General features: G+C 37.8%; 1 protein-coding gene across 17 annotated transcripts in view; it reads left to right on the top strand.

Annotated features, from left to right (window-relative positions):
- Znf438 (zinc finger protein 438) overlaps positions 1 to 16,397 on the top strand; it is a 144,933-nt gene that overhangs the window by 75,483 nt on the left and 53,053 nt on the right. For 15 of the 17 annotated variants that reach the window (XM_052727937.1, XM_052727950.1, XM_052727943.1 and 12 more), the window contains 2 exons: positions 4,594 to 4,819; positions 6,341 to 6,434. The gene's annotated coding sequence lies outside the window, so the exon portion shown is untranslated. The remainder of the gene's footprint in view (positions 1 to 4,593; positions 4,820 to 6,340; positions 6,435 to 16,397) is intronic. The other 2 variants (XM_052727947.1, XM_052727953.1) reach the window with 1 other exon arrangement.

The following is a 16,397-nucleotide window of genomic DNA, read 5'->3' as shown; positions in this document are numbered from 1 at the left end:
GTGGTACCTATCCAGAAAATTATCCATTTTTTTTAGATTTTCCAGTTTTGTGCAGTACAGGTTTTTGAAGTATGACCTGATGACTCTCTGGATTTCCTCAAATGTTAGTTGTTATGTCTCCCTTTTCATTTCTGATTTTGCTAATTTGGATGCTCTCCCTCTGCTTTTTGGTTAGTTTGGATAAGGGCTTGTCTATCTTGTTGATTTTCTCAAAGAACCAACTTTTTGTTTCATTGATTCTTTTTATTGTTCTCTTTGTTTCTATTTTATTGATTTCAGCTCTCAATTTGATTATTTCCTGGCATCTATTCCTCCTGGGTGACTTTGCTTCTTCTTGTTCTAGGGCTTTCAGGTGTGCTGTTAAGTCACTAACACTTTAAAGGAAGATTTGTGATATGTAGATTGGTACCCTATAATCTAGCCTATAGCTGTATGGAATATAGCTATTCTAGCTGTAGATAGAACACTTTAAAAGGAGGCTTTGTGATATGCCAGTTTTATCACAACCAATTACTGATTGAGCTCCTCTTGGGTTTTGTTGTGATTCTAGATGCTAGATGCTGAACACAAAGAAATATGAGCCCACTCTCCTAAAGCTTCTCTGTTAGTGGCACTAGGCATTATTTAAATAAAATCACAGTAATATGTGGGAAAGATGCAGGATTCACTGAATGTATTAAAAGGGTATCTGAGTCAATCTGGCACTGGACAGCTCTGAGAAGATGGTTTTGCCTTGATACCTTTTTATGCTTTGAATCTTCAATGTTTCCTAAAGTCTCGTGTATTTGAGGTGTTGGCCAGTCTATAGCACTGTTGAGAGATAGGAGAACATGTTGCAGGTGGAGCCTAGTGGAAAAAAGTTAAGTCACTATGAGGACATACTCTTGAAGGGAATATTGGGGCCCTATCCCTTCTTCTCTGTCTCTCCTCTTGCTTCCCAGCCACCATAAGGCGAGCGGGCTCCTCTGCCATTCCTCCTGTCATGAAATATACTCCCAACCACAGGCCCCATAGTGACTGGGCCAAACATCATCTGAAACCTAGAGACCATGAGTAAAGTAAATCCTCCATTAAGTTGATTGTCTTAGGCATTTTGTCATTACACAAGCAAGTGCAATGCATGTAAAGACTTCATTGAGAGGAAACTGTTATGCTCAGGAAATTCAGAGAAGGCTATTGTAACTGGAGTGCAGAACTGAGGCAAGAAGTGTAGGGGGAAATGAGTCAGGAGCAGACTGTGAAACCCCATAGAAGCCTGGTAAGAGTTTCTGGTTTTCTAGGTAGGGGATGATGCAACATGTGCCAGGCGGTCAGCAGCGGAGAGAGGGAATGTGGCATCCAAGGGGCTTTTAGGGGATAGTACCCATACAGTTTGATGAGCGCCAAGGCAGAGAAGGTGAGAGGGAGAGTGTAAGCCACAGCTCTTAGATGTAGCTTTTGAAAATGAAAATGGGGGAGTACAATTGTAAGCCAGAAAGTTTCTCTTGGAATACACATTGTTTTGAGCCACCTCAGGAAACATGGCTGCTTGCTTTCTGCTGAGAAGTTTCGTTTTCTTACTAGGCTAGTCACACATGTTAAAGAATTGTGCAGTTTACTGATAGCAAATGTTTTTGGAAAAGTATGAATTTAAGAGAATTTGGCAAATACATTTTATAACATTGGCCAGATTAATTTTGCTCTAAGCCTTGTCCTGGTAAGAACCCCAGTGTCTTTTGTCCTTGGCCCAATGCTGTGGAGATCATCTGTCATGTAAATTTCCTCATGTTTCTGTAAGTAATGAAAGCAGACTCTGAAGTAATTGTCTGGCACATAGCTACCTTCCAGTGACAGCTCTTTGGAAGAAGTTCACTTTGAGCCATTTCTTATTTCCTTGGCCAGCCAAAGTCCTCAAATGTCAAGTTCTTCAGTGTTTTTATTACGAAGTTATTTGAAGTTATGGTCTTACATTATAACTTCTAAAAGCTACTTTAGCAATTTAATACTATGCTGAAATAAATTTTAAGTATTTAGTTAAATAATTTTAATAACCCCAACTTTTTTCGAATGCCCACTAAAGAATCTTTTATTCTGCACATTGTTGGATTTGGAACACTCGCCTTCAGAGCCAACAAAGTGGTAGAAACAAGAACATCATGCAGATGAGTGCAGGTTAAGTTCACTATACTGGGGATGTTGAACATTACTGCTAGCATACCAGTAAGGGACAAACAGTATAGGTGTGTAAATGCCCTCCACACAGCAAAGCTGGAAGGAAATTTAACTTTAAGTAAGAAAGTTAAGAAGTCATTTAGAGATAACAGTAGTGATTTGACTTTTGCCACCCTTTTTGTGGGATAGTGTCATCAACATTTATTCCAGTGAATAGCACACAGGAAGGAATAGGAACTTGGTGCCCAGTCTTTCCATGAGAATACTGAAATCCCCTCCATCTAAGCCCTTTAGTTGTATTACTGTCCAGAAAGGCTCAGTAAAGCTTAGCTGTTTATTAGTCATTGTTATGTGTATCACATTGTTTTCTACATGTGCTTAATCTAGGGTGCATTGTAATTTCTGAGAATTGTCACAGGAAATGGAAATTTTGTAAGAAAAGAACAGATGATGAAGGTAAAGGACAAAACATGGTGCCTGTCCATGAGCCTCAAGAACATATTTATTCATTGTGTGAGCTTAGATGGTTCACATAAGCCATTTGTGTCAGTTTCTTTATATGTAAAATAGGGATCATAGAAATACCCATCCCATGGCTGTGATACAAATTAAACTACGACATGCTGAGAATACTGCTTGGTACACTTAATCTCAGATATTCATGTCATTTATTTATTTATATTTGCTGCAGTTGTTATGTTAGTAGTATAGCTTACGCCTGCCTGTACATTAGAGCTTAATTCCAGCCTAGTGGTGGTAGTGGGCTTCCTCATGTGGGGGTGGGGCTAGGATGGCCTTAAAGATAAGGGTACTTAGCCACTAAGTCAGTGGTTCTCAGCCTTCCTAATGCTGTAACCCTTTAATATGGTTCCTCATGCTGTGGTGACCCCCAACCATAAAATTATTTCAGTGTTATAAACATTGTAAACATCTGATATGCAGAATATCTGATATGCGACCTCCAAAGGGGTTGCTACCCACAAGTTGAGAACTGCTATACTAAGTGGCATGAATCAGATGTTCAAACTATTGAATTAGGATAACAGACTATAATTCATTAGGCCACCTTAGGCCTGGTTTTGTGAGGCCTGCAATCTAAGAATGTGGGGTTTCTTGTTTGATTGGATTTGCTTCCCCCGCCCCCTTCAGACAGCTTCTCACTATGTCTCCCTGGCTGACCTAGAACTCTTTGTATAGGCCAGGCTGGCCTGGAACTCAGAGTCTGCCTTCGCTTCCCAGGTACTGGGATTAAAGGCTTATGCCATCATGCCTGACTAGTGGACTTTTACATTTCTGAATTATTGGGGGAACCTAAAAGATTATGCTTGTAACAAGTGAAAATTAGACAGTTTGGTTTCAGTGTTCAGAAAAAGGTTGGAGTAATTTTGTAGATATCCTTGGTTGTTTTAGTAGCAGGAGTAGTGAGGAACAATGGGCACCTCAGAGCCACAAAACTGAAAATAGTTGCTGAGCGTTTACAAAAGTTCCCAACACTTGCTTTGTGTGGTCATTGGTTGTGTTAACTAACAAATAAACTCATAATTTTTAACTATCCTGCTTTGACAAAATATGAACACATATATACAGAAGCATATGATTTTCACTAGCCATTTTTGTGGCCATAAAATATCTATTCCTGTTTTTCAAGTATGTGTCTGTATGTGGGAATATTCATGAATGCATGTGCCCTAGGAAGCCAGAGGCATTGGATCCCCTAGAGCTGGAGTTAAAGGTAGTTTTGAGCTGTCAAATAAGGATGCTAGAAATCAAATTTGGGTCCTCTACAAGAGCAGACAGTGCTCTTAAATGCTGAGCCATCGCTCTAACTCCAGGAAACTTTTATTTTGATATGATTTAGAGAAAATATCAGTTTCTGTCTTGCTTAAGATTGCCTTAAAGCTAGAATGCAAGTTTATGAATAGCTTAATTCAGTTGTGCAAATATTGACAGAGCCCAAAGCCTTACATTTTCATTAGTGATTGTTAAGATTTGGCTTCTTCTCATTAATAATCAAGAGCAAAAACTGATGTGTGAGTGTATGAGTATGTGTGTCTGTATCTGTGTGTGTTGAGAAGTTTGTTAAACTTTTTTTTTTTTTGCTTATGATAGGTTTTGAGGCAATCTAACAGTAATCATTTTCAGTAACAGCATGCCTTTAGAATATAGTAGTAGTAGAATCCCTTCAAAGTTCTGTTAAAGGTTTTGCCTTTGTGACTCAGAGTTTAGTTTTAGGAGGCCAGAGGCTTTGAGCATTATGCTCAGAGGACATATGCTTTAATTTTGTCACACCAGTCAGTCATTTGGGCAAATAATCTTTGTTCCTGTCTTCATCCTGTGTTTAACTGTGTGGACTTTTGTTTATTTGTTTATGTAACCTTTATAAAGTATTGGAAGTATTTTGTCCTAGAATATCTGTAAAGTCTTGTGTTTCCTTTTGTTTAGGTCTGTATTCTTTAAAGTGGATTTGTCAAATGTACTTGAAAGATGCATCTCCAAGGACCTTGGAGTAATGGGATCAAGACAGAGGTGAACCCTGCCCTTGTAGAGTCTTGAGTCTCTGGAGGAAGACACACATTAAATTACATCAATGTAAAGATGATCTGTATTTGGAGAAGAGAACTAAATTTTACACGGGCAACATAACATCTCAGGACTTCAGCTCATCTCGGTAAGTCAGATTACTTGTCTCTTTAGATTATTTTTCTTTGGAGTTTTGTGCTGACATTTTAATTGATCTGTTAATAAACTGAAATTATTTTCAGTTTGGAAAAAGAAAGACAAAAAGTTGATGAACTTACATATAATGTCATCTCAATAGAACTACAGTCTAGTAAATTTAATGGTTGATAGATAGATTTTGCATAGATGATTTTTCTAGAAAAGTATTTGAGTATAATGTCACTGTGAAATTAGAAGACAAAGGCACAAAGAATTTTAAGTACTCTCAGTTTATCTTACTTGAAAATCAAAATAAGTATTTGCCCTTGAACAGAAAAGGATCTTAAAGAAGATTCTAGCTAGCAGTGGTCCTCTCTTTTATAATAATTACTGACTGGTTATTGAGTGTATGTGGAGTGTTCTTGCATAAACCTGAACAGTGTAGCCCACTTCACACATGTGTTATATGGCATAGTCTATTGCCCATAAACTACAAACCTGTCACCTAACTGGATACTGTAGACAATTAACACTTTCCTGTGTGCACATCTACTTTTAGAAACAGTACAGGAAAAGTAAAGCTAGCATACTTATGTAGGACGGACATCTGAGTAGAACTTAACTGAACCTACCTGAAGGTGTTCCTAGTCAGTAAGGAAGTGGAGCATAAGAAGACCTGGCCTGAATGTTTCCTCTGGTTGCCTCTACCCTAAAGAGAAACTCAATTTACTTTTAAAACTTTATTTCTTACTTTGATTTTATTTCTTTATTCTAATTAATTCAGTAATACTGTTACTTTTTTACTTTGTTAAATTTTACCATTTTTTACATGTTACTTCTTTTCTGGTGGTGCCCGGCTGGTACTCACATGCCATGGCCCAGATGTGAAAGCTAAAGGACAACTAACAGGAGCTGGTTCTTCTTCACGCTGTGGACCCCAGGCATTGGACTTGGGTCATGAGGCACCTTTACATGCTGAGCTATCTCACTGACGTTTTAGAAATCTAGTCATTCGTAATAACTGTATAAAACACAAGGACATTACTAATACAGCTAAACAAAAATATTTTAATAGTATTATTCTATAAGCCTTTCCTTATAATTTTTAAAAATCTTTTCACTTAACTTTTTTGTTAAAAGCTAAGACAAACACACACATTAGTCTAGACCTCCATAGGGTAAAGATCTTCCTTAGTACTGTCTTCTACTTGTACTCTGTGTCCCATTAGAAGGTCTTCAAGGACAATGACTCACATATAGCTCTCACTCCTATGAAAACAATATCTTCTGGAATCCTTCCACAAAGAACTGCACTAGGATTCTGTGAAAGTAACTTCTATTTTTAATAAGTAGAAGGAATCTGTTGTGAAATATCCATGATGAGTGTAATGTAGTAAATGCCCAGTTAACAGCAGGATTGACTGTCACTACCCAGTCCTATAATTTTGCATGACTATGTGTGCTGTCTCTGTATGACTTGAGCGGGTTTCTTTACAAGGCCACTGCAGACTTTATGCTGTGATTTTTCTAGGTGAGAGGAATTTTTCAGCTCCTGACAGTCATGAAACCTGTGGGGGTTCATCTTCAGCATCAACCTGATTGGATCCAGGCTACCTGAAATATTAGTAAGGCACACTTCTGGGTTTGTCTGTGAGGGTGTTTCCAGAGATCACTGGGTCATGAGGCCTTGACCTAATGCATGGCAGTTCCTTTATTCATCATACATTGACACTGTTGGGAGGAGGGCTACATGGAAGTAGATCACTGGGACTTGTCCCTGAATATTATATCTTGCCCTTCCTCCTGTGTTTTCCTGAACACTATATTGTGGATGTCTCTGCCCTACCGTTCGCTCCCAACCATGAAGCAGTGATACCTTTGAAACCAGAGCAAACAGATCCTTCCACCTTTAGCTTGTTTTTCTGATGTCACAACAGCACAAGAGCTTGCTGACAGAGACCCACTGTCATGTATGGTCTGTTGTTGACCAGGACACGATTATATGTAGTATGTACTTAGACATGTGAGCTAGTAATGCACACATAGAGAGTGCATAGACATACATACATATATATATATATATAATATATACACATATATACATTTACACACATGTATGTATGTATATATTTGTGTGTGTATATATGTATGTGTCTATGTATGTGTGTGTATATATATATATATATATATATATATATATATATATATTGGACACAGAAAAAGAGGAAGTAAGTGAACCCAAGCTCTACAAGTCATCTCTCTTGCTGATTTAGCATTTCTGGGAATGTGACTTTTTCTTTCTCTCTCTCTCTAAAACCTATTTGGGTTAGAATTTGCCCAGTGTCCCACAACCTTAAGATTATTTCGTGGATGTCTTTCCCTGGCAGTACTTACTGAGGACTGTTTCTGTAGGTCCTCATCACTCCTATTATTCTTATTCATAATAGTTATAAGTTGTAGATCTGTAAGACACAACATTTGAAAGGTTTCCAGGAAGAATATTGAGTGGAAATCACACTCCACAAATCCTGCTGAAGTATGCCTCCCTGGTCTCTTCTCAGGCCCCGACTTCTTGTTATAGCATTTCGAAGTTATATTTTTGTTTTAATAAGCCCTTTCTTAAACTAAAATTAATTTTCCCAACCAGCCAATTCATAGAAAAACCAATGTTTCCTCAATGCATTGTGGCAGCTGATTGATTTTTGTAATGTTGGCATTTAAGGTTGGATACTAAAATAAAAATAAATTTCAGTCCATTAGTTTTATTTCAGTTTCAGATTTAGACAGCACTAGCTATAGGCAAACCATCTTTCTTACACATTAGGTCCTTAAGCTATAACTCAAGTGTTTCAGGAGAAACCCCTAACATTCCATGTGCTCCCCAGAGCACTGTGTCCCACTCTTTCACTCCTGTTTGCTGCTCTTACTGTGGTAGTGTCCACGTACACCTGGCCTTGGAGAGCACAGGAATCAGTGGCCTTGCTGCTTCAATATCCAAAAGAATATAAGAACTTCTATGTCATTTTTGTGATGGTACGTTTTAGTTAATTCTTTGAATCTGAAGCTACTTTGGTTAACTTGATTCCTTCACTTATCTCTGATATTGACCAGAGCCTGATGTGTGGGAGTTTATCTGGGTGATGGTAGAAGGGATAATGGGGGGTTTCTGCCTGAGTCTGTAGCTGATATTATTCATTAAAACGCTGTCTCTGTAACTTGAATCTTCTGTCCACTGCTCACATTATCTTGAAAATGCCAGCTTTTCTGGTAAGCTGTAAAAAGAAGTGCAGTGATATGTTTCTCAGAAGTAAAGAAACCCAGATCCAACACAGTGACTAGAGTCACTGTTAATGGACAAGACCTAAAGAGCCCTTGGCTGTTATTTCCTGTTTATACTTACTATTTTTGTATTTAATATTTTCTTCAAAAAATGCAGAAGTACAGCAATAAACAGAAAAATTGACATATGCTGTAACAAAAGATATCCCAGTGTCATTGCTGAGTAAGATCAAGTATGTATGTATGTATGAAAATATCATAGTGAAACTCATTTTGGGGCTAGGGATGGAGCTTTGGTAGAATGCTTGCATAGTGTACATGAAACCTTGGATTTGACCACCAGCTTACATAAAACCAGTGTGATGGTGCCTGTATTAGCAACCAGAAGTTCAAGGGCATCATCTGCTACATAATGAGTTTAAGGTCACCCTGGCCTATAGGAGAGCCTGTCTCCCAAAAAAGAAACCTGTGATTTTCTGCAGTTAATTCATGCTTATACAAAGATGTTCCACTCCCAAAGAAACAGTATAAAATTTATATTTTATTTTATATAAATCTATATAATACATATCTAGTATAAGTACTGCATGTTTTGTAAATATTCTTTAATCTCATGTCTAACTTGTCTAGTGTGCTTCCAGAAATTAGCATGCTGAAAAGTTGCCATTTTGCTTAATTGTGTGCTGTATTTAAGACCTGTGCTTCTTAACTACTGGTACCTTTATTTTCCCAATAAAAGAAGCACTTAACAGAACTTACTATGTTAAACATCTTAAGTGTATAGTTGAACATTGCCAAGTATATACAACTACTCTACAACTTCTTTGTCATGTAAAACTGAACTTCTACACCCATCAGCTTCCTCTTCTTCCAGAAACTACCATCTGCTTCTCTTTCTGTTAAATTTAACTACCCTCGTATGCGAATAGATTCTCACAACATTTGTCTTTTTGTGTCTGCCTTCAGTGTTTATCCATGTTGTAGTATTTTAGTCTATACTAGAGTTTGCCTCCTTTGTAGGGCTGAATAATATTCTATTGTATGGGCATACCACACTTTGTTTATCCTTTTATTTTTTACTGTTAGAAATAAGGTCATTTTACTTCTTGGCTATTGTGAATAATGAATGAACCTAGGTGTGCATATTTTCTCTTCAAGATCTTACTGCCATCCACCAGGACTTTTAATTTCTCTATATCCTTGCCAAGACTTATTTTGTGTTTTTGTTCTAAGCAATAGCTATTTTAATGACCATGGAATAATTATGGTTTTCATTTCTGTTTTCCTAGTGATTAGTTATATTGAAGATCTTTTTAATGTGTTTGCTGGCCATTTCCATGCTTTCTTTGGAGAAATCTCTCTTTAAAATCCTTTGACCATTTTTTAATTTGAATATTTTTATTCTTTTAATAATTTCATGTACATATACAATCTATCTTAATCATATCCACTTCAAGATTTCCCTCCCACTCCTCTAGCAACCTTCCCAACGTGTCTCCATCCAACCTTCATGACCTTTTTTTAATATTTACCCAGAGAATCAAATTAGTGTTACCTGCATGTGCATGACTATGGAGCTGTCTACCAGAGCAAGAATAACCCACCAGCCCCAAAGAAAATGACTTTCCTTTCCCAAGTAGCCATTAGCTGCCAGTAATTCTTCAGCCAGGGGTGGGACCTCATGAGCCCCTCCAATCCATACTGGAATGTTGACTGGCTTGCTCTTGTACAGGTAACCACAGCTGCTCTGACTTTTTGGATGCCATGTCACATCCAAAAGGCCCTATTTCTCAGCATTCCTCCTGCCGTCTGGTTTTTATATTCTTTGTGCTCCCTCTTCTGTAATGGTCCCTGAGACTGGAGAGGGTAAGTTTGATTGTCCCTTTTAGGGCTGCACATTCCCTGGTTGCTTAATCTCAGCAATTTGGCCAGCTTTGAGTCTTCGTATTAACGTCAGGTCAAGATTTAGAGATGCGCTAATCTTTGGGTATAAACATAAACATTTAGAAGACAGTTTAACAACATGACCATTTAGCAAAACAATAGCAGTAGGTTCCCTACTAGGGCCTATGGCCTATGGCCAATCTTGGGCTTTTGACCAGCTGAGCAGTACCAAGCATGAATTCCCTCTGTGTAGCAAGCCTTCAATCCAGACAGAAAGCAGTTGGTCACACATATAAAACAGTCATACCACTATTGTATCAATGGGCATATCTTGTCTGGCATGTCATTATTGTAACACACAGGTCCACTGTGGATAAGACTATTGGTGATTTTTATTTGCTATGAGCCTGCATCATACCTCCTGGTACAATGAAAGATAACCTAGAAGGGAGAAAGTTTCAGGTTAGTTCCAGCTTGATTTCTCTATTTCCAGCAACTAAAATGTGTGATGTCTTCAACAATAGTTATAGTGGCTTTTCCCCATTTTTAAACTTACTGTTTTTTTCTTGGTTTGAATCCTATCTTTACAAATTCTGGATATTAGTATTTTGTAAACTTATTATATGCTTTGAAAATAACTCTTCCCATCAGTTGCCTTTTTATTATTGCCTTTGATGCACAGAAGTATTAAATTTTATTTATTATCTATTTTCATTACCTGTGAGTTTGTTGTCATATCTGTTACATTTGATTTTGATCATTTTATCTTCACTATTGTTTTAAGATACTAAGAACAAAATATAATGAAACATTTAACAATTAATTTTAAAAAGTTTTATTTACTAGTTTAAAAGTTTGCAAAATGTTACAGTTTGAAGTACAAACTGTGTTGAAATAGGGATTGATGGGATAGATGGTGGAAATGTGGCAAAGAAATGGAAATAGAGGCTGAGGAAAGCTCTCCTCACAGTGTCCTTTGAATTAGTATCTTGGAGTGTCCACAGTAAACTGATATGGAAATCCTTACAAGGAAATGGCTCTTTGCTGCTTTCATACTCTTCTCACCTTTCTGTGACCTCGTATCTCATATTCAGTTACCATTGCCAGCAAAGACATTTGAAATCTTATTCTGAAGTTAACTTTCAAATGTAGACGGATAAAAGATGTTCTTAAAGTACTTAATGTTATCTCAACTCATGATTACATCTGATCAGCAACAGGACCACTTACACTAGTTGCTAATTAGTGGTTTTCAAGCCCATCAGCAGTGACCAAGGTATCTAGAAACATCTCTGTTGAGTTCAGGAAAGTACACGAAGAACCAGCTCTTGAGTGGTTTCCTGTGTCATAGTATCTCAGTTAGAGCTGAAGGAATTTATTTCTTTACCTTCCTTTTCTGTTCCTAGTGTTCTTTTTTCTGCCTGCATTTTCTCTTCTTGCATTCACCATCTCTTCCTGCTCATCAGTTGTAACCCAGAGGTTGGTAGTCTTACTTGCCAAATTTTCCCTCACTGCCCATCAGAGTCATCTTCACTGGCCTCACCTCTCATCCCCGTCCTTGAGCATTTATAAGAATTAAAGCAAGCCCATGTAGTCTGTGGCTATCTACACAATTTCAGAGCACTGGCAAACTCATGCAGCAAATAGGTCCTCATGGCAGTTCAGATGGCTTCCTTTCCTACCTGAAGCTCAATCCAGATGTTGGTAAGGTGCTAGGAACTTGAGCTAAGAGGACCTCATTGAGCTTGGGTGTTGTCACTGGCCTGTCCTCCCAATACATAAAGCAACTTGATTCTTAAAAGCTGAGGATTGGGAGCTGAGGTGATGACTCTGTGGGTAAAAGTGCTTGACATACAAATGTGAGGACCTTAGTTTGGATCCCTAGAACCCATGGAAAGCCAGGCCCAGTGACATGAATAAGTAATCCTAGCACTCACTCCTGTGGCAGAATGAGGGGTGGAGACAGAATGCCCCGAAGATTGTGAGCCAATTAGCCTGTCATACAAAGTGACAAAGAAGGGACCCTGTCTCAACAAGCAAAGTGAAGGGAAGGGCTGGCATCCATAGGAGCTCTCTGACCTCCAAATACCCACTGTATCATGTTCATGCCCCTCTCCCCCCAAACACACCAGAAAAAGGATTTTTAAAACTCAATCACAGAAAGAAGCTGTTGGAATACTAGTGTGTTTCCTTTCCCTCTTAACTTTCAATTAAGTTTAAATAAATAGTGAGGATGACTATAAGCAAATCCCTAGCAAGCAGATGACAATAGGAAGTAGTGATGAGTGACCATACAGAGGCTATAACTATGACAGATAAGACTCTTGGTTCAGTATTCTACCCAGTGGCATTGCAAGTTTTTGCCTCTTAAATAAAACTTTGTAAATAAAACTTTGTAACAGATATCACATTTTTTGTAAAACAAGTCCAGGGGTGCGGCCAAGTTCATTACATCAGACTTTCCAGTTGAGCCTATGAGAATGGAAATTCAAGTTTTGTATGGTAGTTTTGTTCTACTAGGCCTCTGTCAACCCATTTTGCTCTAGGCATGAGTGAGCTAATCTCATTTGAGAAGATGTGTTCATTAGCAAAATTGTACCAAAATAAATTTCACTAAGGTCATTGTGTTTAATTTAACAGTATTATGATAATAACTGCCATAATTAGTTTCAGATTTGCCTTCTTTCCCAAAGGACAAGAATTTTTGTAGTCTTGGATGAACACTTAAGGAAGAAGAATGACAGCAAAATTAATGTCATGGCCTTCAGAGCTTGTTTATGGGTTTTTCTTGTTGGGCCCTAAAGGACTTAGGGGGCATTGCACATTGAAATAAACCACTTAGGATGTGCAAGATAAAAATTGAGTTAATTGGGTTCACCTGATCCTCAGCTAGGCCACACCTCGGTCAACACAGCATTTCTTTTTAGTCAAAGAATCGTAATTTTTATAATTAGAAAATTACCTCAGAACTACACAAAAAGGCTTAAAGAATACTTTCTTCAAATAAAATATGTAGTATTTTTTCCAGATTACTGTTTTAATATAGTTTGCTTTTAATTAAGAAATCACTTTGTCTTTTTATATTCATAGCAAGAATGTTCTGGTGCTATCAGGGCAGGCCTCTTGAGCACTAATACCCACTTTCTTTCAGGAATATGATCAGCACACTGTTCTACAACTGGCATTCTATACCCATTCTTCTAAGCCCTCAGGCTCTGAGCCCTGCTTTTCATTCTTTGTCAGGGTTTGTGTATCAACAAAATGAACTTTGACACATCCAGCTGAATTCCAGAGAAACATGGAGGTACAAATGTTAGAGTCTGTAAAGCTTTTGTAGCTAATTGTAAAAGATGCCAGCAATTTTCCCAAATGGTGGTTTTAAGGTATTTTCTTATGTCGTTAGTTAAATTAATAGTTTTTTTTCATTTCTAAATATTTCTGACAATTCCATATATATGTAGATAGATAGATAGATAGATAGATAGATAGATAGATAGATAGATAGATAGATAGATAGATACTTTTCCCTCTCCTGCTGAAACACTTCTTCATCCCAAGGCCCTTCCTTCTTTCTTTGTGTGTATGTGACCGATGTTGACATGTTGCTTGCATGAGTATGGGTTGGAAATTATTTACTGGAACATTGAAAACCTACCAGTATCTGTACCACAAAGAAAATCACGTATGCCCTCAGTACTCATTAACTGGTAGTAGTCCCTCAGGAGGGGTAGGTAGGGCCTTCGAGCCCCTTCTCCATCCTTGTTGGAATGTTGATAGGCTTCCTTGTTCAGACCTTGTGCAGGCAACCACGGTTTCCCTGACTTTATGCTACAACAGCCCTGTCATGTCAGAAGACATTTTTTTTCAGCACCTCTTCCTATTCTTTGATTCTTACATTCCTTCTACATCGCCTTAGGGATTGGTAAAGATGTTCCATGTTGAACTGAGCACTCAACAGTCACTTATTCTTTATCATTTAGGACTCTCTGCATTAAATACTACTCACTGCATAATTAAGCTTGTCTCACCAAAGTTGAGAGCAGTACTTACCTATGGATATAAACATAAATATTTATAAGGCAGCTTGGCAACATGTTCAGCTAACAAAACAGTAGTAGGTTTTCTTATGGGACCTGTGAGCTCCTGAGCTATAGGCCTTTGAGGAGTTCTACAAATACCAGGTGTGAATTCCCTCCTGTGGGCCAGCCTCCAATCAATCAGAAAGCAATTGGTTGCCCCTGTAATCAATCATGTGCCACAGCTTGCCTAGCACGTCACTATTATAGTTTCTATGATTCATTGTAGTTACATGAGATTGTTGAGGACTTCTTTCCTCCAGCATCCTACACAGTACCTTCTACTACTATGAATGCTAGATTTCGGGGAGGAAGTTTCCAGGTCAGTTCCAGATGGATTTCACTATGTTCTATAATAAAAATGTGATGTCTTAGTTCTGGTGGGTAATCAAAAGCCCTGGCAATAGCCTGTATTGGTTTATGGGCCTCTGGGGCCTCCCTGATCAGCAGCTTATAGGGAGGTATCCCATACCTGGCACTGGAATTTTTGTTTAACCATGACTTCCCATAGGTTATCCACCCAAAGTGGGTACCTCTATTTAATTGTTATACATATATTTTTAATAAGCTTACAAAGTAGTAGGTTTTCATGTGGCTTTTTCCATATGTACTTATTTTTTGTTAACACTTCTCCCTACCCCCTCTTCTCTACCCTCTCCACCACCATTTCTGTTGAAACCTTTCTACCTACAGTTACACCCCTACTTTTGTCATATGTCTTCTATTACTCCCTCTCTTAAGGCCTCTTTTCCCCCTCTGTTTCTATCTCAAACACTCCAACTTGGGAATTTAAGCTAGGATATAAGAGTGACTTGTGAATTTGCCTTTATGGGTCTTTATTACCTCATTCAGTATAATATTTTCCATTTCCATATATCCTACTACAGATTTTGCAGTTTAGTATTTTTTTTAACTGAGCAAAATTGTGTGTGTGTGTGTGTGTGTGTGTGTGTGTGTGTGTGTGTGTGTAACTATGTTGTCATTATCTAGTCATCATTTGACGAACACCTAGTCTGGCTCCATTACCTGACTATTGTGAATGAAGCAGCAATGGAACATGGATATACTGTGTGTGTTTATACACATGGAGGCCAGAAGTCAACACCTCTGTCTTCTTCAGTTGTTCTGAGTTGCTTCTGCACTCAGCTCTTTATGTGGGGCTGGAGATTGAATCAGGTCCTGATACTTTCTCCCCAAGACTGATACTTTAAAATTTCAAGAGATGAAGACTACTCGTTTAATACAGAATCTTGCTATATAGTTCAGGCTAAAAGGACTATTTAATTTCAAAATTTTCTAACATTGGCCTGGTCTACATAGTAAGTTCCAGCCCAGCCAGAGCTACAATATTGAGATCCTGCATAAATAAACATAAATAAATAAATAAATAAATAAATAAATAAATAAATAAATAAATAGAACTTAACATGATTCCTATAGAGAAGTAAATAAACTGTGTGCAAAGCATTGAAATCCTCATTGTCTTTACTGATATTGTCAACCAGAGGAAACTGGAATAAAGCTTTTCAGTTTCAGTCTAGAATTCTATACCTAGAGATTATTATTAATCATCATTAATCATCATTTTCATTGATTGAGAAATAATCATTTTTCATTTTTCATGGAAAGTCAGCAGAAGATATTACCTAAAACTGAACAATACAGAAATAAAATTATAAATGTGTAGTTAACACTCATGGATGTATGGATGTCTGAATACAGATCAAATAAGCTTTCAGTGCTAAGAATTGAAAGTGCTTGTCTCTGAGGAAGAGAATGTAATGTTTGTATATTTAAAATAAAATAGAGATAAAAATATAGCTTTGACTTAAAAATGTTAATTAAAAAGAAAAAAGGCAAACACTATTTTTAGCTGCACAGAGAGAGGTGGTAGAAAAGATGGAAGAATGTAGGCAGGAGAAAACTTTAGGAGGCAGGAAGATAAGACCTCCTAGCCGAGGCAGCAGCATGGGGTGGATCCAAAGAGTGGCTCTGTTGGAGGACGGTGCGACATTTTGTTCATAGGTATCCAAGGGTCATGTGTAGTAAGCAGTGAGTGGTTTCCCCTGGAAGCAGAAGAAAATACAACCAGATTCAAATAAAGCCACCAAAGTTGAAAGGAAGTTTATAAAAAAAAAAAAAAAAGCTTCTGAAGTGTAAAGAAGTGAGGGTCTGAGCTAGAACTACTTTCCCTGAACATCCTGCCTTTATTGAGGCAGAAAATGACCTCAAAATATTGTTAACCTCTCTAAGAAAGAACACAGGCATCACTTAACGAGCACAGAGACCTGGGTGTGTACACATTTTGTAAACATAGACAGATCTTACAATAGGAAACCCTGGCATTCG

This window comes from Peromyscus californicus, unplaced genomic scaffold (genome assembly GCF_007827085.1).
Source record: "Peromyscus californicus insignis strain IS unplaced genomic scaffold, ASM782708v3 Scaffold_8__1_contigs__length_139910024, whole genome shotgun sequence".
NCBI lineage: Eukaryota > Metazoa > Chordata > Mammalia > Rodentia > Cricetidae > Peromyscus > Peromyscus californicus.
This window is presented reverse-complemented; position numbering and strand designations above follow the sequence as displayed.